We start from the raw sequence: 27,990 nt of genomic DNA, 5'->3' as shown, positions 1-27,990 counted from the left end.
TGACGTACTGGTTGCGATTGAGGCAGGAGGCCTTACGGAAGTTGAGTGGGCAACACGCCCAGGAGGGGCCTACACCACCGGCACCCCCGGACCCGGTACTTTCACCGACGGTACCTGCCACCGCTGCACCGGACTATCCTCAGGCAGCGCAAGTTTATACCTCCACGCTGTATATACGGCTGATCGCGGCCTGTCCGGAAGAGTCGCTGGAGACCCCAGGAGCTGAAGCCATGCTCCCGCCTGGACCTGATGTGGCTGCGCAGGTCCCACCGGAGGCCCCTGCGGACCTGGAGCCACCATCTGCTCCACCACCGCTGCCACCCGGACAAGCCACTCCTGTGGACACACCTGCAGCTGTCCACCGTCTCAGGCCTGCACTGGAACACCGCCAGGAGGCCCCAGGTACAATTGCTGTCCCTGCACCTGGGAAGGCCCTGGGGTGTATGCCCATGGCAGCATCAGGACAGGTCGTGCTAGACCTTGCCTGGGACCGGAACGCTGGACCCTGGGGGGAAACACCCGAACCCCCGGCAGTGGCACCCTTGTCCACAGTGGGTAGAGGCAGGTCACGGGAGGAGGAAGAGGAGGAAGAGCCTTATTATCAACAGACCCTCTGCCAACTGGCAGCGGAGCAGAGGGAGAGGGAGCAGCAGAGACTGGCGGTGCTAGGTCCTGATCTGGACCGGAAGGAGAAGGTCCGTGCTGGTCACTACGGTCCCCGGGACTCGGCTGGATGGGGACAGGTTCGAAATGTGAACCATGAAAGAGGATTCGGGTTTATTGCAGACCTCAAAAGAATTAGTGACCTTTTCTTTAACCGGCAGGACGTAGAAGCACACCTGAGGAAGGGACACCCTGCTAGAGATCTGCAGCCAGGGGAGTACGTGACCTTCACCCGGCATAAGGGGTTAAGAGGATGGTATGCCATGAACATCTGCCGCATACCTGAAGAATTGCTGGCAACTTATGAAAAGGAGAAGACGTATGTACCCCTAGAAGGAACACCACCTGCAGTGGTGATCACCCCTGCAAAAGTACCCCAGGCAGCAATCCACCCAGCTGCCACCACCTCGTCCTATGTCAATCCGTCTGCAGGAAGAAGATGTCAAGAAATTCTTCCGAGGAAGCAGCAACCAAGAAAAAAACAGCTTCCAGTACCCCAGGAGGAGACCCCCAATAAAGAAACAATCTATTGACTCTCGTTACCCAGGAGGGTATTTGCACCATTGTGCCTTATTTGTTTATCATGGTTCTTTTTCTGTTTTCCCAGTTTTATTGCCCAGTTGCATTGGCAGCATATTTTTCATAATTGAACTGTGGAGATTATGAACACTGAGTGATCCGGACTGTGTTTGTAAATAGTTTGCACCTCTTTAGGTGCCCTTTCTTGGCTTTACATAGACCGTTTGAAGATAAAGACTACCTCACCTGGGGCATAGCTCCAATCGAAGGACACTGCAAGAGATCCCGGCTGTGAGCGGTGTCCAGCACTTACAAGAATTATTTAAGTTTTTGATGAGAAGTATTTGATAATGTGTGTCTTATGAAAGTATTAATAGATAGATTAATAGATTCTTTTATGAAGAATGTAGTTAGTCACAGTAACTTTTATAGGAATGTTTTAATAAAGAGATAAGAAATGAGAATAAAGATTTGAAAGATGTAGGTGATGGACCAGGCATCAGCGGTTATCACTTAAGGTTAATGATGGAAAGTAGAAGATATGATGAAGAAATGTGTTGATGCAGAATACTTGAAGTGGTAGTGAGTTATAGACAAAAGCACTTTTTGATTTAGGACTTTAAATAGTTAATTAAGAATTGTTTGCAACGTTCAAGAATGATTGCCTCTCATATTGAGAAGATTAGATAAGAACTGTTTATTAAGCATTGAAAATTTTTTTTGTATGTTCCTGTATTTGTCAACTTTTGTTTGCCTTGCAGCCCGCGGACGTGCTGTGTTTAACGGGGGGGTATGTGGCACCCCTGAGGCTCAGTCACCACAGAGGTACTGCACCTCCTCCTGAGGTGTGGTATCCCACCATGCAGGTAAGGTGGAGACTCCTGACCACGCTCCAACACCTGCACCCCACAACACAAAGTTGTGTAGCAAAGCAACTTCCGCGGCTCCCTGCTTTGAGTATAGCAAAGCACCCATTGGTGGCTCCCTGCTTGGAACACAAAACATGCTGGGAGGTGGGTGAAGTTGGATTACATTAAAAAGAGCGGGAAGAGTTTAGAGCAGTCAGTCCGTTGGTTAGAGAGTTGGAGAGAAGAAGATCCCTGGAGAGAGGGATAGATGGATGGAAGTGCTGCAGCAGATCCCAGTGACCTGGGTCTGCTGGCACGGGAAAGGAAGAGAGAGCAACATAGACTGAAAGCATGATTCTCCATAGAAGGAAAGATCAGTACGGAACGTGAGGAGTTAAAGGGAACAGAGGACGTGGATTAGAATAGAACCCTTCCTAGAAGTTCCATGTGCAAGGCTGGGGCCCGGTCCCCGAGATTGTATGAATACTAATGGTCCTGCAGCAGACACCGGAGGAATAGAAGTAGTGACCACTTTATTCCCACACAAGACTTGGGGGCACAACAGCAACTGGATAGTGAGCCGGGACCTAGTAGCAAGAAGTCCCCGAAGCAGGCTACAGCTGTCTGCCGTACAAGTAGAGTTCATAAGAACATCGGACAGGAGGAACTTCAGTGTAACTCAGTACTAGGAGTACTTCATTTAAAGGCGCTATAAGAGGAGGCGTTCAGAAAGGCACATGTTGGCGGAGTGTTGGAAAGGAGTATTCCATCTGGCCTGGAGGTAGACTGAGTCCCTGACCCGGAGGACACGGCACGGAGGCAGGCACCTGTTTGTACAACAGACTGTGAGTAAAGCTTTGGAACTACATGCCCTGGTGTCCTCCACTTATTCCTGCTCCACCCTGCCCAGCACTGCTACATCCCTTGCGCCTGACACTACACCATCTACGTGTCACTTCACCTACTCTGCCCTGGGACTACAGCCCTGCCTGTGGAGGGCTATAACATCACTGCTGCACCTCACCATCTGTCCCAGAGGATCTGTCTGCAGCGTCGGCTTACACCTTCATTGCCGAACACCACAGGTGGCGTCACGGCTTACACATTGACACTGAACATTTACAATGGGTGCCCAGGGCCACGGGCCGGGTTCCAGCTACCGTAACATCTCCCATTGAGGACCATCGGGCCCGGTACCCACTATATCGATCAAGTTTTACAACTATTGTAAAGTACAATATGTCATGAAAAAACATTCTTAGAATCACTAGGGTACGTTGAAGCATTACAGAGTTGTTACATTATGAAGTGACAATGGTCAGAAATAAAAAGAGAAGAATGAAAATTCAAGGAGAGAATTACATAACTTCCCAATAATACCACATATTCATGCATAGAGTGGTTAATAAGGGATACAGTTGTGTTAGCTGATTTTTAGCATTTATTTTGCTAAATTGGTACTTAAACATAAGCATTGTGTCTTCTTTTATAGCGCCATCATTCAATCATTAGCCACAAATTGCTTAACTTAGTGCATGACTACTTTGCTTGACATCAGCATAAGACCACACAGTGGCCTGCTGTTGATTATTTGTGTCTGTTAAGCTAAGCACACTATCTGCAAGAAAAAGCTCCAGGCTTATATTTTAACGTTCGTATAGACCCCATTCATCGGACAGAGACCAAAAGAGTGTCCTTTTGACCTCTGTCTGGCAGGTATGATCCTGCATATCTATATGCATATATTTAACTGTAGTAAATAAGAAAGTGCAGCAGACTGTGCTGTCCTATATATGGTTACTACAAGAAAAGCATACAAGGTGGTATATAGTTTTTGTAACAGGTTCTTATGCTGAATGAACACCATGGGGTTGTCTCATCTTGTTAAAGGGTTTTTTTCTTGAAGAAAAGTTGGTTTCAGTCAATAGATTTTGGAATAATAAGAAGTTCCACAATTGGATGTGTTTAAATTAAATTTTCCAGTGCTGAGATAATCTTATAAATATATCACTTCTTTGTGCTGTGTAATGGCTGTGTCTGACCATACAGGAACAAGGTCTAAACATACCACAGCTCCTGGGCAGGGGAGGATGCAAAAGAAAGTATACAGAGCGATGATTAAAATGAACTTTTGTTTGTGGGAAAACCCCATTAAATGGGTACAATTTCTAAGTACTTGTAAGAAAAAAGCAACTTTGCATTTTACTTCTTATTAAAAATATCTCTGTTCTTAAGAATGGAATGATTTTTAGCTCTATAATTTACTGTTCCTTAGGCCATGTTCACATTGTAAGAGGAAGAACAAGATTGGGTATACTTCTCTCGCACCGGATCCGGAACTACCGGGACTGTCACCAATGTTGCAGAGGGAAAGACTTTCAGACAAGGACCGACCCTTCCATGTGGCTCTGGTAGGCTTTACTGTGCTAAAAAGCACTGTGCATGGGAAAAGAGTCAGAGTCGAGGCGGGAAAGCTAAGCAGACAGTCGAGCGCTGTGTCAGCTGAGAATCCATTGAGCGCAGGCCGACCTGACAGATCTCCTGTGCCCTGTGGGTGGATGACAGACTGCCAGCTCCCCTCTTACCTCCGTGTCTGGAGGTGACTCACATTTGCAACCAGAGACTGTAATGTGCACGTGGCGCAGTAAGAAGCAGGTTACTAGGCTAGATCCTCTTAGCCAGGTATCTGCATACACCGTGGAGCGAAGTCTCGTTCCAGCGGTTCCTCATACTGGACTGAGCGCAGTGTGTGGCACACATGAGTGTGGGAACTTCCCACAACCTTCAAGGACTCTTCACCCTCTCCGTGGACAGGAATCCTGTCCTCTACAGACACCGCTGAGACATCATGTGCCGCTGTTGTCGGTTCCACCTTCGGAGAACCGTGACGCTGCAATCAAGAAGACTACAGACTGATAAGTTTGACCTTTTCCTTCCTATCGAACTCTCGTTCGTTCATACCCTTCCCCGTCCAAACTCCCAGTTCTGCCCTTCATCCTAACAAACCCCCTTGTCCTGCCACTCCATGAGCAGAGTATACCTGTTGTTAATAAAACCCTGTTAACTCTTGATCTGCCTCCTGTCCGTGATGACATCCCACGTTCCTGCGATTATCTACAACATGTTCAATATTTGGTCAGTATTTTATCTCAGTGTTTGTAAGCCAAAACCAGGAGTGGGACAATCAGAGGATACTAACCAAATACTGAACGTGTGAATGTGGCCAAACCCAAAAGACCTGCCTTCTCAGATATCTAGGAGAGGTGGCCGGTCTTCTGGGCAAGTAGCATTGCCTACAAGCTTTTTGATTTAGGCCTCATTCAAATGTTCAGATTTCAAGTACATGTTCTACCCATAGTTTTCACAGATAGAACACCTAACCATTACAGCCTATGGAGCTGTTCACACGTCTGTGTTTTATCGTAGAATCGTAGACTGTGTGTCCGGAGTACTTACAGATACGTATTACTAAGTAAGGCCGGAGTCACACTGGCGAGGAATACGGGCGCGTGAGAGGCGCAAAAAGCAAGCATTAGACACGGACAAATGATTTTCAATGGGGTCACTCGCACCAGGCGTATATTTCTCATCCATATCCTACGCTCCGTGCCAATCGCAGCATGCTGCGATTGTCAGCGTACTACACCCGTAGTACGCCAATGCAAGTCAATGGGTGAGCAAAAAATACGGATTACACACGGAACACATGTGTGACCTGCGAGCAATACGCAGGTCTTTTGGCTGGTGACAGGAAATGGGCCAATCCATCATCAGGAAGCCTAGATATGCAAATGAGCTCAAAAAGCGCTCCAGACATCCAGGAAGTACGCCTCCACGGAGTACAGCAGCAGCATGGCGTCCACATATATTAATATTGAGATGCTCATTGTGCTGGTGCAGGAGCGTCCTGAAATATGGGACCCACGCTATGCAAATTATGCGAACCGGACAAGAAAGGAGGCGTCATGGAGGCGCATCTGGCGCCAGATGTACCATTACTTTGGTGACAGACCACGTGATGAGCAGCATAAAATTCGTAAGTGCAACCATAAAAACATCATTAACCTTAGCGCGCGCTAAAAAATGATTCTACAATCAGCACCCCCCTTCCTGGGCATGTAATTTTATTAGCCTCATGAGGCCGTTACATTTGGATGTGACACGTGGCTTCACACAGCCATAATTAGGGGTTAGGCCACAAGCTCCTCATCCTCCTAGCCAATAAAATTAGTTTAAGTGTAGCTAATGAGACCCTGTGTATTGGCCCAATTACATATGCCACCATGGGTAGAAAGCACACCCCAGAAGGCCCCATGCCTAGACTACTGTTAGAAAATGTGACCTCTCAAATATGTGATTTTGACAATCTTTCCTGTCACATTGCAGTGGAAGATGTGATGAAACGCTGGCGAAGCATCCGGGACCAGTTCCGCCGGGAACGCCAGCAGCGGTCCAGGAGTGGGGATGCTGGGCATGTCAAAAGAAAATATATATACTATGACCGGCTGAACTTCCTCGCCCCAATTCTGGATCTGAGACCGTAAGTACATACCTCACACCACATTACACAAATACATTACACAAATACTTTACAGGGACAAAAATATTGATGTATTTTTGCCTCTGTTCTATTTCATAACAGAACTCAATCCAACCTTACGGATCGAGGAACGGCCTCAGAGGCAGAGCCCATTATAGATCCTGTAGGGGATGAGGTGGCTGGCCCCCATCTTCTCCCCCTACAAGAAGGATGGCTGAAGATGAGGCATCACAAGACCACACAATGGCTGCCCTACACACCACACCACCAGGACGGTCTGCTGCTGCCACCTCACCCATCCTGGAAGAGCCGGGCAACTTGTGCAGCAGCCCAACTGCCCAGATCAGGTCCTCCCCACAGGCTGCTCTAGCATCACAGCGAACAAGAAGAAGGCGCCAGGTCACTCTTCAAGAGAGCAGGACCAATGTGGACACAGGGGGGCTCAATTATTTGTCCAGAGTAACTACAGATGATGGGGAGGAGGCCTATGCACGTAGCCTCACCCTTTATCTCTGTGCCCTTACCCGTGAGGTCAGGCTCCGTATTAGGGGATGTATTCAGATCCTGCTTGATACAAGCACCCCCCCAATACCCCATATGAGGTTTTTGAATTTCTGGAGAGGTGGCAGCTCTCACCACGAAATTTAATGCGCATGAGACCATCCACACAGATGCTTGCTCAAGCAGGGTCTGAACAGCCCCTAATACGTGGGCCAACACCTCAACTCCTTCCTCCCCCTACCCAACCGTCTATTCCGCAGCCCCAAATGTCTTCCTCAAGCCAACCCCACCAATATGGCCACTTGTACCCACCCAGTGTTGGAGGCTGGTCCCAACCTGGTTGGGGACGATCTGGCTATCTTGGTGGGTATGAGCCACGGGCCTACCAGAGCCAACAAGAAGCCCCTCACCATCATCATTACTCTGGCCAGTATCCCCAACAGTCCCAGGAGGCTGGACAATTCCAGCATCATGGGCAACAGTATGGCCCCACACAGGGCGATGTTGGCCACAATGTCCAGCAGCACCCACAGGCTGTTCTTCCACGTTCCCCTTCTCCAACATATGAGGATTTATGATTCTGATGGTTGGAGATGTCCAGTGAGATGTAACTGGTGCTCCTAATATAAATGAAAAAACAGGTGTTCTCCTTCACCAACATTTAGAACATAATTTAACATTCACATTTTTAAACAATGTTTTCCAAACATATGAAACAATCCATCATGACAGGCAACGCTACCTCACGCCTTTCAGACAGATATTACATGTGTGTAGAAAAGAGAATCTTTAAATGCGCTATGCTGTAAAATGAAAGGATGAAAATACACTACTCACTTGCTAACGTCTAGGAAAGGCGTGCTCGCGTTAGTTAAGTAGTCACTAGAGTTGAGCGACTTTTGTTTTTTTAGGGTCGCGTTTTGTTTCGTGAAACCCGACTTTTCCAAAAGTCGGGTCGAGCAAGATCGTCCGATTATAGGGAAAAGTCGGGGTCGTGCCGAAACACGAAACCCAATGTAAGTCAATGGGGAATAAAAGTCGGCAGTGAGAGGAGGACAGGAAACACACCTACAGTGCCCATTTGAATGCCAAAAGCATCAATTCTTCTTACTTAAGCTTGTCAACCTTAATTAACTTCATAATACAAGTTACGCACTGAAAAATGGGGGTTATTTGGCTAAAGTTGTGGGGGGGGAGGGCTGGCTGCAGGTTTTCATGTGCCCTGGGCGAAAGAGCGCCCCTTTAACACATACCACAACTCATCATGCTCCGATACGGCAGAGAAATAGCGGTATAGTACAATGAAAAATACCTCACTTTTTACATCTCATGACGAGGCCCATCTATTTCTCCATACAGAATCATTGGTCCCATATAATGTTTGAAACAGTATATGATGAGCTCCACATAATGCTACAGTATATGTTGGTCCCCATGGATGAAGCTCCACTGTCTTATGGGCCCAAATAATGCTCCAAACATAATGGGCCCCATTTCTAATGCTTTAGTGTATAATGGGCCCTGTAAATGCTGCTCCAGTGTCTGATGTCCACCTTTGGAATGTTCCAGTGTATGGTGGGCCCCATCTATCATTCTCCAGAGTATAGTGCTCCCCAAAAATTGCTGTCCCAACATTGAAAACAATCAAATAAGTCTCCTCGCTAGGGAATCCCTGTACTTGTCTGGATTCCTCGTCGTCCCCATCTTCCATCTCACTGCACAGTATTTCAACTTTGCAAGTGCTGTGATCCTGAGCAAGCAGGGGGGGCCCACTCGTTGGTGACGGCACTGGCACAGGGCCCCTGATAGTACGGTGGTGTGTCTGATGGCGGGTGGGCCGAACCTGCACTTTCATCTGCAGCTTCCTCTTTGTCACCGTGTAAGATGGAACTGTATATGGGAAGGGTAACCTGAGTTTCATAAGGGTCAGATTCAGGTCGTGTAGCGTGCGAGGGGAATGTAGTGGTCTGGGTCAATGTACCAGCAGATTCATCGAGCAGTGGCTGGGCATCAGTGCACTTGTGTCGCCCCCAGGAGTACGGTCGCCACAGTGGCATTACCTTCTTCCTAGGGAGTGTGATGTCATGCTTGGGAGCAACGAAGGATCTCTCTAGCAGGTTAACTGATTGGGCGGCGTTATTCCCACGAGTCATGACCCTCCAAACAGCGTTCATGAAGGCAAAGTGTTTGTTTTACGTGGGCAGTATGGTTGCAAAGCTGAACCTTAAAGGAATGTCCAGAAGGGCACCACCAGGAGTGGAGCCTACGGTTAAATTCGACTCCACCTGGGAAACCTCAACCATGCCAGCTACAGAACAGATGCACACATTGCAAGCTTAATTCCGTTAATGAACGAGACTCCGTCATGCCCCGCGGTCTGAGTCCGGCTTACTAGAGGGACACGTGAGGCTCTGGCACATGAGATTGGCCAATAACTGGTGTGTCATGCCCTTACATGTCCGTGGCTGCATGTGCGCTACACTGAAAAGGCCAGCGTTTGTCGCTTACAGGTGCAGATAACCCGCTGAACAACGTTAGTGATGGGGATCACTGATTACAATTATTACCCGCGAACAATGATTTCCCAGTAAGTGCAGGTCAACCGCAGTTCCGGAATTAGGCCTAACCGTCATTCCTGAAAAAATGAAAAACTTACGTGTGCAAACCACAGGTGCTGTGTCTTGCTTAACAGCTCGCCAGCCGTTCTCACGCCCAGTATGGATTACACGTGATTGCACAAAGGTGAGAAAGGGTACCGTATCCCCAGATAACATGTATGGATAGCGTACACATTCAAAATATATGTCTATACATCAGGAGGCAGGCTCAGACGGTGTTAGGCCCAGTATGGATTGCACGTGATTGCACAAAGGTGAGAAAGGGTACCGTATCCCCAGATAACATGTATGGATAGCGTACACATTCAAAATATATGTCTCAGGAGGCAGGCTCAGACGGTGTTAGGCCCAGTATGGATTGCACGTGATTGCACAAAGGTTAGAAAGGGTACCGTATCCCCGGATAACATGTATGGATAGCGTACACATTCAAAATATATGTCTCAGGAGGCAGGCTCAGACGGTGTTAGGCCCAGTATGGATTGCACGTGATTGCACAAAGGTTAGAAAGGGTACCGTATCCCTGGATAACATGTATGGATAGCGTATACATTCAAAATATATGTCTATACATCAGGAGGCAGGCTCAGACGGTGTCAGGCACAGTATGGATTTGACGGCCCAGACTACACAGCGGAGGAGCAGGGAGAGGTAAAGATTGCAAATGCTGGGGCCCTGCCCAAGCAAGGGGGGCCCACTCGTGGGCGTCGGTACTGGCACTGGGCCCCTCATAGTACGGCGGTGTGTCTGACGGCGGGTGTGCACCACCACCGTCAGAGACACTTGATTGCACTATGAAGGACCCTGTACCAGTGCCCGCGCCCAAGAGTCGGCCTACCCACCTGTCCAGGGCAACGGCACTCGCACGGTGTCGTGCGCTAGGTGATGACCCCGGCCATGGGGGGGGAGGCAGCACAGTTAGGGAGTTTTAGAAAGTGGCATATGTTGATGTTGGACATTCAGCTGATGCAAAAGATGAAATAGGTCAAGTCCCAGGAAGAGGTGGACCAAAGCAAGCCATTTTTCTGTCACCCTATGTGTCATCAGAGGAAGGTGGGACAAAATCCTTGGAAACCAATGCGTGGTTCATTTTAATGAAGGTTAGATCATCCACATTTTGGGTTGACAGACGGGTCCTTTTTTCTGTCAGGATTGATCCAGCTGCACTGAAGACTCTTTCCGATAGCACACTTGCAGCTGGGCAAGCGAGCTCCAGTAAGGCATATTGTGCCAATTCAGGCCAGGTGTCCAGTTTAGCGGCCCAATAGGCAAAGGGGAATGACCTGTGTGGGAGAACATCGATATGGGAGGAAAAGTAGTTTGTAACCATAGTTGACAACTGCTGTCTCCTGTCACTTTCCATCGATGCAGTATTACCAGTTGTGTGAGTGGTACTTGAAAAATCAGTCCACAACATTGTCATGAAACCCCTGTCTCCAACGCCACTTCTGCTGTGTGCACCACGAACTCCTCTGCCAAGCTGCCCCCGACCCGTACGGCTCGTGTGAGAACCATCACTGCTGCTGTGTGCTGGGAATGCCTCAAGCAACCGATTTACCAGAGTTGCTTGTTTATTAGCCAATATTAGGTCAAGGTTCTCCTGTGGCATGATGTTTTGTAATTTGCCTTTATAGCGTGGCCAACCAGTAGTCGTCATCGTTCATCATTTTGGCAATGCGTGGGTCCCTTTTTAGGATCTGCAAGGCATAATCTGACATGTGGGCCAATGTTCCCCGTGTCAATGATGCACTGCGAGTGCTGGTTGGAGGAGCACTTTCTGGCAAATCCACATCCCTCCAGTCACGCACAAACCCTGTACCAGACCTTGCCACGCCAACATTTTCACTTGCCCCACGAGATGCATCCTCCTCCCCTAAGTAATCATCCCCATCATCCTCCTCCTCCTCCTCTTCTTCCTCCACCTCGTCCAGGAGAGGTCCCTGAGCAGACAATGGCTGAATGTCATCAAGGATTCCCTCCTCCTCTTCCTCCTCATCAACATTGGCTGCAGACGCCTGCTCCTTAAGGTGCGTCAAAGTTTGCATGAGCAGACGCATAAGTGGGATGCTCATGCTTAGGATGGCGTCGTCTGCGCTTACCAGCCGTGTGCATTCCTCAAAACACTGAAGGACTTTACAGAGGTCTTTCAGCTTCGACCACTGCACACCTGTCAACTCCATGTCTGCTCTCAAAGTGCCTGGCCGTGTATCCTCCCACAAATGCATTATGGCCTGCCTCTGCTCGCACAGCTGCTCCACCATGTGCAAGGTGGAGTTCCACCTTGTTGCAATGTCGATAATGAGGCGGTGGTTGGGAAGGTGGAGCAATCGCTGCAGCTTCTGCATATGAACGGAGTGTACAGGTGACCGGCGGATGTGCGCGCACAGTCTTCGCACCTTCTGGAGCAGGGCTGTTAACTCTGGATAATTTTTGAGGAAGCACTGCACCACCAGGTTCAAGGTGTGAGCCAGGCAAGGTATATGGCTGAGTTTTGAAAGGGCTATGGCTGCCACAAAATTACGGCCGTTATCACTAACTACCTTGCCTGCCTCAAGATGTACACTGCCCAGCCATGACTCAGTTTGTCGCTTCAAGTACTCGGCCAGCACCTCGGCGGTGTGTCTGTTGCCCAAACACATCATCTGCAACACAGCCTGCTGACACTTTCCACTAGCTGCTCGATAGGGGGACACATCGTGTGCAACAGTGGCAGCTGCAGATGGAGTGCTCGTACGACTGCGCTCTGTGGACGAGCTTTCGCTTCTGGAGGAGGAGGAGGAGGAGGAGGGTCGAACGCCTACAGCCAACTGTTTCCTATACTGTGGGCTAGGCAGAACTGTCCCACCACCGCTGTCCCCTGTGGACCCTGCATCCACCACATTAACCCAGTGCGCAGTGATGGACACGTAACGGCCCTGGCCATGCCGACTGGACCATGCATCAGTTGTGAGGTGCACCTTTCCGCTCACTGACTGCTTGAGTGCATGGACAATGCGGTCTTTCACATGATGGTGGAGGGCTGGGATGGCTTTGCGAGAGAAGAAGTGGCGACTGGGTAGGTCATAGCGTGGTACTGCATAGGCCATGAGTTCGTGGAAAGCTGTGCTTTCCACCAACCGAAAGGGCATCATCTCAAACGAGATTAGTTTGGCAATGTGGGCGTTCAAACCCAGTGTACGCGGATGAGAGACTGAGTACTTTCTTGACCTACTCATAGTGTCTGGGAGGGTGAGCTGGACTTGAGAGCTGCATATGGTGGAAGTAGCGGTGGACAGGGCGGACTGAGAGAGGGTTGATGATGGTGATGGAGTTGGTGTTCTTTCTGATGGCCTAGAATCAGTCTTTCGTTGATATAACAGTGGGAGTCCCTGACTGCTGTGGCCTTGCAACGACACCTCAACATTTGCTGCTGTGCTAACCGGTGGGCTTACAGTGGGGGAAACAATGTAGCGTTGCTGACTACCTTCGCTGTGATCAGTTGCACATGTGGCACTTGAGGTTTGGTGTTGTGGCCATGCTTGCAAGTGCATGCTGGTTAAATGTCTAAGCATGCAACTGGTATTCAAATTTTTCAGATTTTTCCCTCGGCTAAAGGTCTTTGCGCACTTCTTACAGATAACCTTGGCCTGATCATGAGGATTTTGTTCAAAAAAGTGCCACACTGCACTCTTCCTACTTTGGCAGACATTTTGCGGCCTAGCACGCTATGATCTTTTGACCCTCTGGACAAGCTGTCCAGCAACTCTTTTGATGTTTGGAACCTGTCTTTGGAGTGCTCCGGGCCTGCCAGATAACAGCTGTTGCGATGTCGATGTCTGCTGTGGATGCTCCTCATCTGAGCTATTGGAAGCAGCACCCTCTTCCCCCAATGGATGCCAATCTGGGTCAACAACTGGGTCATCCATCACCTCCTCTTCTATGTCATGTGCACCTTCCTCTGTGTCACCGTGTATGGTGGTATAGTGTGCGGGAAGGGGCACCTGAGTCTCATCAGGGTCAGAATCTGGCTCTGTACACTGCGAGGACAATGTAGTGCTCTGAGTGAATGTACCAGCAGAATCATCCATCAGCGGCTGTGCATCAGTGCACTCCATGTCAGATTCATCTTGGCCTGGGTAATTCACCATTTCACTTGATAATCCAGGCATGGTATGTGAAAACAGCTCCATGGAGTAATCAGTAGTATGGCCTGCGTCATCCTTCAATCTTGGTTGGGGTGAAGGACACAAGGAAAGGTGTGGTTCATGAACATGAGCCTCCAATGACGACTCAGTGCTTTTACTTTTTACAACTGAAGAAGAGGAGGCGATAGAGCTGGAGGCTGAGTCAGAAATATAAGACAAAACTTTTTCCTGATGCTCTGGCTTTAAAAGCGGTTTGCCAACTCGTAGAAAACTAAGCGTTCGAGGCCTTATGTAGCCAGACGATGACGCAGGCTCAGCACCTCCTGCATTCGGTCCTATTTTGCTCTTGCCACTACCATCAGATCCACCACCAACACCATCATTACCAGCTGCCAACCCCCGCCCAATTCCACGGCCTCTTCCACCAGCCTTCCTCATTTTTGGTAGAAATGTAGACAAAATCCAACAAACTATATAGTAATGTAAAACAAGGTACAAGGTGTCTATAGGACAGGGGAGATTTTGAATTTCTGCAGACACTTGTGGACACTGGACACTTTTGGATTGTGTGAGGCCCACTGATATCTGAGCGCTATGTCACAGGCTCGATGGCACAGCTGTGACCAAAGTGACTAGAGGATAAGGGAGATTTTGAATCTCTGCACACACTTTTGGACACTGGACACTTTTGGATTGTGTGAGGCCCAATGAATATCTGAGCGCTATGTGACAGGCTCGATGGCACAGCTGTGACCAAAGTGACTAGAGGATAAGGGAGATTTTGAATCTCTGCACACATTTTTGGACACTGGACACTTTTGGATTGTGTGAGGCCCAATGAATATCTGAGCGCTATGTGACAGGCTCGATGGCACAGCTGTGACCAAAGTGACTAGAGGATAAGGGAGATTTTGAATCTCTGCACACACTTTTGGACACTGGACACTTTTGGATTGTGTGAGGCCCAATGAATATCTGAGCGCTATGTGACAGGCTCGATGGCACAGCTGTGACCAAAGTGACTAGCGGAAAAGGGAGATTTTGAATCTCTGCACACACTTTTGGACACTGGACACTTTTGGATTGTGTGAGGCCCAATGAATATCTGAGCGCTATGTGACAGGCTCGATGGCACAGCTGTGACCAAAGTGACTAGAGGATAAGGGAAATTTTGAATCTCTGCACACACTTTTGGACACTGGACACTTTTGGATTGTGTGAGGCCCAATGAATATCTGAGCGCTATGTGACAGGCTCGATGGCACAGCTGTGACCAAAGTGACTAGAGGATAAGGGAGATTTTGAATCTCTGCACACACTTTTGGACACTGGACACTCTTGGATTGTGTGAGGCCCAATGAATATCTGAGCGCTATGTGACAGGCTCGATGGCACAGCTGTGACCAAAGTGACTAGAGGATAAGGGAGATTTTGAATCTCTGCACACACTTTTGGACACTGGACACTTTTGGATTGTGTGAGGCCCAATGAATATCTGAGCGCTATGTGACAGGCTCGATGGCACAGCTGTGACCAAAGTGACTAGAGGATAAGGGAGATTTTGAATCTCTGCACACACTTTTGGACACTGGACACTTTTGGATTGTGTGAGGCCCAATGAATATCTGAGCGCTATGTGACAGGCTCGATGGCACAGCTGTGACCAAAGTGATTAGAGGATAAGGGAGATTTTGAATCTCTGCACACACTTTTGGACACTGGACACTTTTGGATTGTGTGAGGCCCAATGAATATCTGAGCGCTATGTGACAGGCTCGATGGCACAGCTGTGACCAAAGTGACTAGAGGATAAGGGAGATTTTGAATTTCTGCAGACACTTGTGGACACTGGACACTTTTGGATTGTGTGAGGCCCAATGAATATCTGAGCGCTATGTGACAGGCTCGATGGCACAGCTGTGACCAAAGTGACTAGAGGATAAGGGAGATTTTGAATTTCTGCAGACACTTGTGGACACTGGACACTTTTGGATTGTGTGAGGCCCACTGATATCTGAGCGCTATGTCACAGGCTCGATGGCACAGCTGTGACAAAAGTGACTAGAGGATAAGGGAGATTGGATTGCTTTTAAAAAAGTAGTTTGCAGAGCAGTGGGTAAACAGCAATGCCAGCCTGTCAGGAAGCCTTAAAAGGCAGCCCAACAACCAACACCACTGATACACCACAATATAGTCTCCCCTTGCACTGCACACACAGTGACTGGTGTGTTGTGCAGGCCAAATTGCTAGCAGCAGAAGCAGTTTTTTTTTCTTCTCAGCAGGACAAAAAAAAAAAAATTGGGATTGCTTTTAAAAAAGCAGTTTGCAGAGCAGTGGGTAAACAGCAATGCAGGAATGTCAGGAAGCCTTAGAAGGCAGCCCAACAACCAACACCACTGATACACCACTATATAGCCTCCCCTTGCACTGCACACACAGTGACTGGTGTGTTGTGCAGGCCAAATCGCTAGCAGCAGAAGCAGTTTTTTTGTCTTCTTCCCTGCCTAACGCTCTCCCTACAGAATCAGCAGCAACCTCTCCCTATACTGAGATCGGCAGAAGTAAGATGGCGGTCAGCGTGCACGCCCTTTTATACCCCCTGTGACGCCCACCAAAGCAAGCCAATCACTTGCATGCCCTTCTGAAAGATGGTGGTGACCCCTGCCTATGTCATCACGTTGCCCACAGTGTCCGTGGATCCTGATTGGCTGAAAAAGAGCGCAAAACAAACTTTTGAAATGCGACTTTGGCGCGTAAGTCGCCGACCTCGTGGCCGACCTCATCCTAGGGTCGGGTTTCGTTTCATGAAACCCGACTTTGCCAAAAGTCGGCGACTTTTGAAATTTTTCGACCCGTTTCGCTCAACTCTAGTAGTCACCTTTTTTGTTAGCAATCTCTAGTACAAAATTTCTAGGCGACAAGCATTCAGAATATCCCGCTCTCTCTATGTCTTAACAAGTGAGTTTTGTATTTTCATCCTTTCTGGTATAGCATGCTTAAATATTGTCTGTTCTACAGACAGGTAATATCTGTGTGAAAGCTGTGAGGTAGCCTTGCCTGTCATGGTGGAATCTTTCTATGTTTGGCTAACATTATGAGGAAATGTGAGTGCTATCTTGTTGCCTTGATTTTGGTGATGGAGCTCACTTTTTGTTGGCAAATCTAGGTTAATCTAGTGATGCAGCAATGTTGTTTTTGCCTAATGTTTGTGGTTGTTTTGTTATGTAATGTTCATTTTACAAGTTAAAGAAGGCACAAAGGGTCATTTTGGCCATTGCCAAATTTGTCTTATGGCAAAATTATGTTTGCCTTTAAGCGAAAAAAAAAAGGCAAAACTAAATATTTGTCTACTCTACTTAACGTCTCTGTGTGATTTTTCACAATCCCTCACAACATACTAACAGACACCAACCAATGCAATGAAACACTCATAGAATCATAAAGGCTTGAGTAATATATATTTTGACACACTTAAAGCAACAAATTATAACATAGACACAGCATGCTCTTGCCAAGAAGTTGTCCCCTCAGGTGAGATAAAGTAATTAGTGAAAATATCACGCACTTTGAGGCCAGACTGCAGTCTACGTTGAGGGTTCATAGGTGGTCTCACCCTGCGCACATTGTCCGGCCTACGCACAACACCATCAGAGGAGGAGCAATCATGTATCCTGGTGAAGTTATGCAGAACAACACAGGCTTTCACAACTTCATTCACATTTTGCTCACTCAACTGAATGGCAGACTGAAGTACTCGCCATTTGGCACAAAGAATCCCAAAGGAACACTCCACCAGTCGCCTAGCACGTGATAGGCGCAAGTTAAAAATTCTGCGCCTGTGGTCAAGGTTGCGCCGGGGATATGGCCTCATGACATTGCGCGATAACTGAAAGGCCTCATCTGCCACAAGGACATAAGGGACTGATTGTTCGGGGGGAGCCTGGTAGCTGGCGTGGTGGTGGTAGATCCAACTGGTTGGTGCGTAGCCGCCGAGCCATTATGGAAGTATTGAAGACTCTAGAGTCTCCCGTCCTTCCATAGGCCCCAAAATGTCAACAATTATAAACTTGTATTGAGGGTCTACCAGAGCCAACAATACAACAGAAAAGTATTGTTTATAATTGAAGAATTGGGAGCCTGAGTTCGGCAGCTTACGCACCCTGATATGTTTGCCATTCAGGGCCCCAATACAATTTGGAAACTGGCAGTCCTCCTCAAACTCCCTTGATATCCTTAACCAGTCTTCCATCCTGGGCTCGGGCATGACCACTTGATGGAGTCTTGTCCAGATTTCTGCACATGTAGACCTCACTATGCCTGAAATGGTTGATTTTCCTATGAGAAACTCATGGTGGAGGGCGGCATAAGACAGGCCAGTGGACAGGAAGCTGTAGAACAACAGAAATCGTAACGTTTAGAATGGCTAAAGTAAAAAAAAATCAGTTACATGCCGACCAAACTTGTTAGGAAATGAGAGAGAAGAACACACATATTTGGTGGCACAATGACTAAGTGATATGCTGGACATATTAGATGTAACATTCTGCTGTGTCAGGTGAATCATATTTGGAGTAAGATGAGGGCATTAAACTTTGTCCAAGAAGGCCAAAAAACAATTTAGCACACACATTAGGAATATAGAGAATGTGGTTGTGTAGTACATACCGTATTGTGAGTAGAAGTCGCTCCTCTGCAGATATGGCTTTGCGCATCCTTGTGTCCTGAAAGGTTATCCCAGGGCGCACTGTCTCCAAGAGTCGATCAAATGTGGCAATGCTCATGCGACAGTACTGGTAAAATTTATCCGGATGCTCCCGCAGAGAATAGAGGCGGTGAAAATGCCCTCTTGTGAGTCGTTGCCTCAAAAGTGGATGGACCCACATGCGTCTCCTCCTCCGCGGATCCACTATCACAGGATATGGTTGCCCAAAGCGCCGTGACAAAAGCCAGGTAAAGAGAACCTGCTCAGTTGTATTGAATCGCAGACCCTCTGCCATGCTGCACAAAGAACACCAACACACCTCGTGAAAGCAAGGTGACAAATGGACAGAATGGAGGCAGCCACCTGTTTCTGAGTGTCTAAATAGGGTGCAGGCTAATGATTTAAATTGTTTGCAGGCCTCAAAACTGTTAAATGTCCATTTTGCAAGGCTGCGAGAAAATCTCGCCATACGGATTGCATACGGATGCCACACGGATTACATACGGATGCACACATGCGCAAAATACGCGACCTCACCTTGCTTACGGATGACCTACGGAGCACTATTTAGTAGTCATTCATCCGTATTACGCAAGTAAACTACGGACCGTATTTTGCGCAGGTTAGTGTGACTCCAGCCTAAGGCCACGTTCACTCGTTCAGTATTTGGTGAGTATTTTACCTCAATATCTGTAAATCAAAATCATGAGTGGAACAATTTGAGGAAAAGTATAATAGAAGCACGTCACCACTTCTGTATTTATCACCCACTCCTGGTTTTGGCTTACAAATAATGAGGTAAAATACTTACCAAATAGTAATCGTGGAAATGTGGCCTATGGGATAAAGTCATGTGCATTGGCTCAGATAAAGGGTGGCTGAAGATGGGTGTATGAAAAATAATCTGAGTTTTATCCCAAAAATTATGATGATTTTTTCCAATTTTCATCAAATCATCATCAGATGCCATCATGTGCCATCCATGTGTCCGTTTTTTATGTCCTTGTGTGACCGTTTTCATACAACCACAATTAAACATACAAGATCATGTACAGTTTCTTAGGTTTATAATAAAAATCGGATGCCGCTCTGATGGTCCGTGTGGTATATGATTTTTTTCTCACACCCATAACCTTCAATGTGTGAGTCTCATTTGAGACTCAGATTAAAGTACTGCATGAGGTAATTTTTTTCTCACGGATACTTGGACCAAGAAAAAAAATCATTAATCTGTACAGCAACATTGAATAACATGGGGCTGTGTGCTGTCTGATTAAAAATTGGATATCACACGTCTGAGTAATAAGCTTGTCTGCATGAGCCCAAAGGCACCAAAGACCTGGCTGGAGTACATTGTGGACTTCTTGTTCCAGGTATAATCTTCTACCAGTGTAATTAGTAGTGGATGATATTGCCAATACGCCAACTATTAGCTTAGCTGTTTCTATATTCTAAATTTTTAATTACTGGTACATTGTATTTTATTAGCCCTCATTAAATATAGTGACTGTTCACTGCACGTGCAGCAATATATCTGTGACAGTTCAGTGAAAAGACCCAGATGGGTTGTCCACTATGTAACATACACCGACTTCTTTTATCTTACCTTCATGAAATGTTAGAAATTAATTTTTCATCTGTGAATAATATATCATCCAAAAAAACTAAAAAAAAACAAAGCCACAGCCCGTGACTACAGATCTATTAGTTTCCTTTTATTACTTGCGTAAAGCTTAATAAGGATATATGGTGCGGATTTGTATATTCGAGCCACTGTCTCTGGAATATAGAGCGATGTTAGCAGAACATGGTCAAACCTGTCAGTATATTCGTGTCACTGATAGACATGGCAATGAGATGCTTCTTTTTCCCACCATTTCACTGCAGACGTTATTAAATACTTCTGGTGATCTCAGATAAGGATCAGGATGGAGTATATGCTCTAGACGTCCTCAGATCTTGTTTGTCTTACAGACGATTTCAGACTGGAAATAAATCAACATATTTTGACAACACACAGTATGATATTACTGTATCAAGCCCTGTGGGTAAAGAGGTTTGGGAGATTACTCACTGCCTTTTACCCTTGACTGTGTTTTGGGAACCTTCGTACTGTATCTAACAGAAATTAAAGATGTGGAGACATAATCTCAGAATGAATAAACAGCTTAAAGCACTTTATTTGAACTCCGCTCAAGCTATGTAGAAGTAGATTTAAAGGGGTTTTCCATTTTTTTGCAATTTAAGTTTAGTAAATGCATTAATGAAAACGTTAGACAACTTTATTTGGTTTCAGTTCCTTGCTATATTGGTATTTTCTACGTCTTTTTTTTGCTTTTATTTAAAAATTCCTTTTTGCATTCAAACATTGAAAATCTATTGATTTAGGCCTTATTCACATGTCCGTGAAAAAATGGTACCAGGTCTATACAAGGTTTTACCCTTTTATCTAGTAATAGCACACAGAGATCTTTAAAACTGAGAAAAGCTAAAACACCACTTGTAAAAAAGTTGTATACAGTGGATAAACTTTATTGAAGTAAAACTGGTATGGAGGGTTTGTACCTGCTAAGAGTGGTTCAAAATGGGACGACCAAAAGTGATCAAGCGACAGGGTCAAGGTTCATCGATGCGCTGTATGCCGATCTAGTCTGATCATACAAAAAGATACTGTAGTACACATTGCTCAAGTTGGGAATATTGACTATTATAAAAAGGTCTCGTGGTTTGCTGCGAATGGAATTGCACAGCTGCAGATCAGTCACAGTGCTCATGCCAAGAGCGCCCGCCTACAATTGACATGAGCACATTAGCACTTGACCCTGTAATAATGGAAAAAGGTGGTCTGCTTTGATTAATCACATTTTTTTACATAATATGGAAGGTAGCCTAACCAGACAAGGGATCATATCAAAATGCATTACAGTAAGAGGACGAGTCTGTTAAGGCAATGTTCTGGAAGAAATGTTGGGTTTTGAAATTCGTTTGGCTGTTACACAATCATATATACATGCCTGGATGACATATAACATGTGCTAAAAGGAGCTGTCCAGCAAAAATACAATGCTGTGCTGTCTGTATCGTTGGCATAGGTGCAGTGTCGGACTGGAGCACCAAGAGAACATCATTCTTGGGGCCCATTATTAGAAATAAACATGAGCCCAATACTTTCAACAAAACACAATGCGGCAATCCATGGAAATAAGCCGTCATAATAATATTATGTTTCGCTCCATAAACATACAAATTTAGGAGAAAAAAGGGAGCAAACGAATCCAAGTAGTATAAAAATATCAAAATCCTTTATTAAATGCGAGCACAGACAATATATATAAATAACCAGCAAAGTTGCAAATGACAAATAGACACCAATATTAAGAAGGCAGGTGGGGGTGAAAAAAAAAAAAAAAAGGGACTGCACCTGTATATAACATTAGCCAGGATAGTTTGTAAAATATGCCGACACACGGGCTGTTACAAATGCCAAATAATCGCCATATAGGCTGGACAAAATATCCTCAGGGCAACCAGCCGATGTGTAATCAGGCAATAGGGCTAATGACGGCAAGCAGAATCCATAACATTCATCATAAGTTACATCATATATCAGCGACAGTCATATGGAAAAAGCTTACCAGGTGGTGCACATTTACCCCCAGCCGTGGAACAAACCTCCGACGTACGTATCGCGCTCAGGAGGCGCTTTCTCAAGGAGCTGCATAGAAATAAATACAAGACCAACAACTGTGCGGATAAACACGATAATATCCATTTATAGTATAAGGTAGTACACGTCTTAATTATGTAGCAGGAGTTGGGGTAGCCCCCCTCATATAGTATAATGTAGCCCCCCTCATAGAATATAATGTAGCCCCCTCATATAGTATAATGTAGCCCCCTCATAGATTATATAGCCCCCTCATATAGTATAATGCAGCCCCTCATAAAATTTAAAGTAGCCCCCATAGAATATAATGTAGCCTCCCATAAAATATAATGTAGCCATCAAATAGTATAATGCATCCCCCTCATATAATATAATGTAGACCCCTCATAGAATATAAGCAGCCCCCATAGAATATAATGTAGCCCCCATAGAATATAATGTAGCCCCCTCATAGGGTATAATGCAGCCAGCCTGATATAGTATCATGCAGCCCCCACAGAATATAATGTTGCCCCCTGAGAGTATAATGCAACCCCCTCATAAGGTATAATGCAGAACCCCATAGAATATAATGTAGCCCCCTCATAGGGTGTAATGCACCACTTCATAGGATATAATGCTGCTCCTCATAGGGTACAATGCTTCCCCCCCATAGGGTATAATGCTGCCCCCATCATAGGGTATAATGCTGCCACCTCATAGGATGTAATTCTGCCCCTCATAGCGTATAATGCTGCCCTCTCATAAGGTATAATGCTGCCCCCTCATATGGTACAATGCACCCCCTCATAGGGTATAATGCTGCCCCTCATAGCATATAATGCTGCACCCTCATAAGGTATAATGCTGCCCCATCATAGGGTATAATGCACACCCTCATAGGGTATAATGCTGCCCCTCATAGGGTATAAAGCACCCCCTCATAGGATATAATAGTGCCCCTCATATGGTATAATGCTGACCCTCCTCATAAGGTATAATGCTGCCCCTCTCATATGGTATAATGCTGCCCCTCATAGGGTATAATGCTGCCCCATCATAGGGTATAATGCTGCCCCATCATAGGGCATAATGCTGCCCCATCATAGGGTATAATGCTGCTCCATCATATGGTATAATGCTGCCCCATCATAGGGTATAATGCTGCTCCTCATAGGGTATAATGCTGCCCCATTCATAGGGTATAATGCTGCTCCATCATATGGTATAATGCTGCCCCACTCATAGGGTATAATGCTGCCCCACTCATAGGGTATAATGCTGCCCCTCATAGGGTATAATGCTGTCCTCTCATAGGTGCATTGTCACTTTGGTAGTGTTCGGTGCATGGCGCCGTAACTTCTAGGCTAGAGACCCACTGAGAGGTTTGCCATGAGGTGGCAGTGAGCTTCATACCATCTGATCAGAAAGTTAAACTTACAACCTAATTTTCCGTTTCGTAAATTTTTGCCTAGCGGCATTAGTTCAACGTATGAGTTTTTTTGAATGTGAGATTCATGTCTTTCTCTACAGCTAAAGCACTGTTGGTATTGTTAGTACTCTTAAAAATTGTTAATGCTGTCATTATTGATGATATAGTTAGTTTTGACAGTACCGTTGGCATTGTCACTGTAGATGCTATTGTCGGTATTATTGGTATTATCGGTATTGTCAGCAACATTTAGCTGTTTTGGCTTTTTTTTAATCATGGCAAAAACATTGCAATTCTATTACTGCAAATAAGTAAATAAATAAATCACAACATGGGTGTCATGTGTGAATCTGCACCAGTACAGTGACATGACTGTTCTTCGTGCCCTTACCCTTAAGCTGGATGTTTAAGAGGGGTGTCAAACTCAATATCTGCCCTGGGTGCAGGAAAACCTAAATCTCTGTTTGGTTGCAGTCAACTGTCTGTCAGGTCATGCAACTTGGCAAAGATGTCAGGATGCATGTCTTGTTCTTCAAAGTCCATGTGAGTGACAAGGACACATTTTTTTTGGCAGTGACATTTTTACATGCCATTTCATGAAATCATATTGGGGGGCTTCTTCAGCCAAGAATGGATATAACTTTTCATTTAGCCACTGCACCTTAGAATAAGATTTGTGCAAAACCATAGAAGATAATGATGTTGCAGTAATTGCATAATACAGACTAAAATGTGAGCATCATTTTCAAAGACCTAGATAAGTTCATGAACTACTTATGGGCAACATACTTGGAAGATCTTTTTTCTTTTTTCCCAGATAGGTTCTTTCATCATTTAATGGATGATGGCCCACCCAGGGGATGCAAAAATGTAGCATAAGATATTTCATCTACTTTGAAACTTCGATCTCCTCTGTAAAATTTGTTTTTCTGCTAAAACTATACTTACAATATGCATAAACCAGCGCTCTCATATATAAATAAAATGAGATATCTTCTGCTGGAGACCATAAGACAGAATGTGGACTTCACTTGATAATTTGACACACCTGAATGCAATGGTGCTGAAATTTCAAGCATGCTTTGAAGTGCTGACATTCTAAGCTCCCAGTGGTTAAATCCACATAATTCTCCTTACAAGGGTCTAAAGTGAAGGTACTGTAGTTTCCAATCGTCACTCTATTCTGACATACTTTGAATGAAACAAATTGCCAATTGTGTATGACGGGAAATATTGGCCTCTGGGCAAATGACTGCTGCTATAGATTGCTCAGCACTGAACTCGACTTACTTTTTATGGAGAGTGGGTGGCAGTTCAACTTCTTGTTAATACTAGAAATAGCACAAAGTACTAGTGACTAAAGTACGTAGTAAGATCATAAATGAATGTCAAAGGACTGTGATGCTGAGAAATGTTATATTAAACTATCTATGCTGTTACGTGATCGCAATAAACGGAATCTAGAGATAAAAGACTGAGAAATTGCAAGTTTTTTATATATTCCTGCAGTTTTATATAGATTAGTAGTAGATTGTTCAATCATTTTTAAAAATCCCTGTTTTACATATTATCTATGAAGAAAGTAACCCCCCTGAGATTTACTGAGCAGCTTGACAGCAGCTCAAAGACCCAAGAATACATTAATCAGGGGAAATGTAGCTTTACATGGCACTTATCCAAGAAAATGGGTATTTATGGACATTCCTGGTCAAACCAAGTTCAAAAGCTCGAGTTGCGCTTTACACGGGTTTCTTTGGTGACTCTATTATGTTTTCTGAGAGCAAATAGGCAAGGACATATATTCTTAATAAGATAACAGTTTTTGCTATTAAAATAAATACAATACAATTTATATAAAAAAAAAAACTATTGAAAATTATGCACTGTATCGTGAGTTGTTTAAAGAATATCTTTGGACTTCCCAAATGTAGTTCACGCTTATAAAAGTACTAGCTGAAGAGCCTGGCGTTGCCTGGGCATAGTATCCCCTGTATATAGTATATACCTGTATATCATCTCCTCCTGTATATAGTATATACCTGTATGTCATCTCCATCTGTATATAGTATATACCTGTATGTCATCTCCCCTGTATATAGTATATACCTGTTTTTCATCTCCTCCTGTATATAGTATATACCTGAATGTTATCTCTCCTGTATATAGTATATACCTGTATGTCATCTCCCCCTGTATATAGTATATACCTGTATGTAATCTCTCCTGTATATAGACTATACCTGTATATGATCTCTCCTGTATATAGTATACACCTGTATGTAATCTTCCCTGAATATATTATATACCTGTATGCCATCTCCCCCTGTATGTAGTATACACCTGTATGTCATCTCATCCTATATATAGTATATACCTGTATGTCATCTCCCCTGCATATAGTATATACTTGCATGTCATCTCCTCCTGTATATAGTATATACCTGTATGTCATCTCCCCTGTATATACATTAGTATATACCTGTACATCTCACAGGTTTCCTTCTGTTTGTACACAGTGGAGATGCAGTCTCTGTTGAGACATTTCAGTGGCCCTTGAGGAAGCAGCTCTTGCCTCCCTTACTTCTATTTCTGTACTACTTTCTGTAAGTCTTGGCTCCCCTTCTTTTTGGAAGTATTGCTCATTGAGGTGTAATACAACTTTTCTCTTAGAGAAAGCAGATTTCAACCTTGCAGGAGTGTAATACCATTTAGTTAGAAATTGTAAAGAATGACTAAGTTCGAGTGTCATTAGTTGTAGCTGTATAAATAAGTTTAAAGTGAACCAGGCATTGTCAGGTTGGCGCTGTTACACTGATTAAAATGAAAACTTGGTTGGAGAAATCCTTCTTGTGTTTCTTTTTTTAATCTGTGTTTGAATTTTTAAGTTAATGAGATGCTTCATGCCAGACAAAGAGAAGTTCCTAATTCTGAGCTCCCCCTGCAGTCTGTGTCAGAGGGTGGACTGTGTCGGCACGGTAATAAATTGTGGTTTTTTCCAGCTTAACAGAAGGATGATAGCACCATAGAAATGATAAGAATAATAGGCCTCAGTTACCACAACTGTCTAAAAGGAAAACTGTTGCTGATAGCAACCAATCACAGCTAAGCTTTCATCTTTAAAACAGTGCTGGTGAAATGAAAGATGCTTAGTGATTGGTTGCTATGGGCAACATAGGCAGTGTTACCTGTTGTGGTCAATTAGATGTGCATATATTAAATATCATTAGATTTATTATATATATATGTATATATTAGATATTTATTATACGGGGCTTTTGCGTGTGGAGTGAGTGTGGCTATGTGGAGTGGGTGTGGCTTGACACACACACACATACATACACTCATTTTTATACACCGTATATAGATTAATAAGATTATGGTGGACTACTCCCTAGGTCAGTGGTCCCCAACCTTTCTTGAGAAATGTGTTTTGCTCTCATAGATGGTCATGAAGCCCATCCAGCAACTCTTTCGCCAACAGTAATGACACCTAGAGAGCGCCACTACTGGTAGAATGACAGACAAATCTTCCATACATAAATCCCACTGAGACCTTACTTAATATACATCCAGGGGTTCCCATTTTACTCCTATTCCATATTCTGGCATCAAGCACTCTCCCGACACTATCACATCCAGTTTCAAGCACCCCTCCAACTGGCAGTATTAGCTTACCGCCATGCATAAGGTAGTTACCCTCCGACCAGTATACACATCCAGATCTGTAATGCATGACTATTCACAAAAGTCACCATCTGGAGACCTCTTCATATCCGTTTGCTAGACCTGACGCTAATGCAACAAGGTGGCAGATGGTTGCGAGACAGACATCATGGGCTTATGAGCCACATGACCCTCCCAAGCCACAGTTTAAGGATCTCTACCAAAGAGAGCCTTAATATTGTGTTAACCACTATGTTATACTATAAATGTAACAAACTGTACAGTACTTTGTAGTTCATCGGAATCACCTGAAAATGGGGTATACATTTACAAGACAATAATAAGACTATCATATGACATACTGTATTTAACACCAGTTGAGATTTAGAGGATAATTGGCAAAATTTGTGCCCAATGTAAATAAAAAAAATTCTTACCTTTAAGTGATATTTTTATCTCTTATACAGGCAAAATACCTCACTATGCCTTCCACAAGTAAATTTAAACCTTACATTTTGAATATTTCCTTACTCCAGTTAATACCGTATATACAGTACTCATGCATAAGCCGAGTTTTTCAGCACTTTTTTTGTGCTAAAAATGCCCCCCTCGGCTTAGTCATGAGTCTTTGTCCTAGAAAGCCGGCGGGGGAGGGGGAGCGGTGGGTCACAGAGACAGGAGCCGGCAGTTGTGGCTGAAACTGTGCCCGCTGCTAAAGAGAAATTAATATTTAT

The sequence above is a fragment of the Dendrobates tinctorius genome, unplaced genomic scaffold (assembly GCF_039654945.1).
Source record: "Dendrobates tinctorius isolate UK_male_01 unplaced genomic scaffold, ASM3965494v1 ptg000250l, whole genome shotgun sequence".
Lineage (NCBI taxonomy): Eukaryota > Metazoa > Chordata > Amphibia > Anura > Dendrobatidae > Dendrobates > Dendrobates tinctorius.
The sequence above is the reverse complement of the archived record's forward strand: the minus strand, read 5'-3'. Positions refer to the sequence as shown.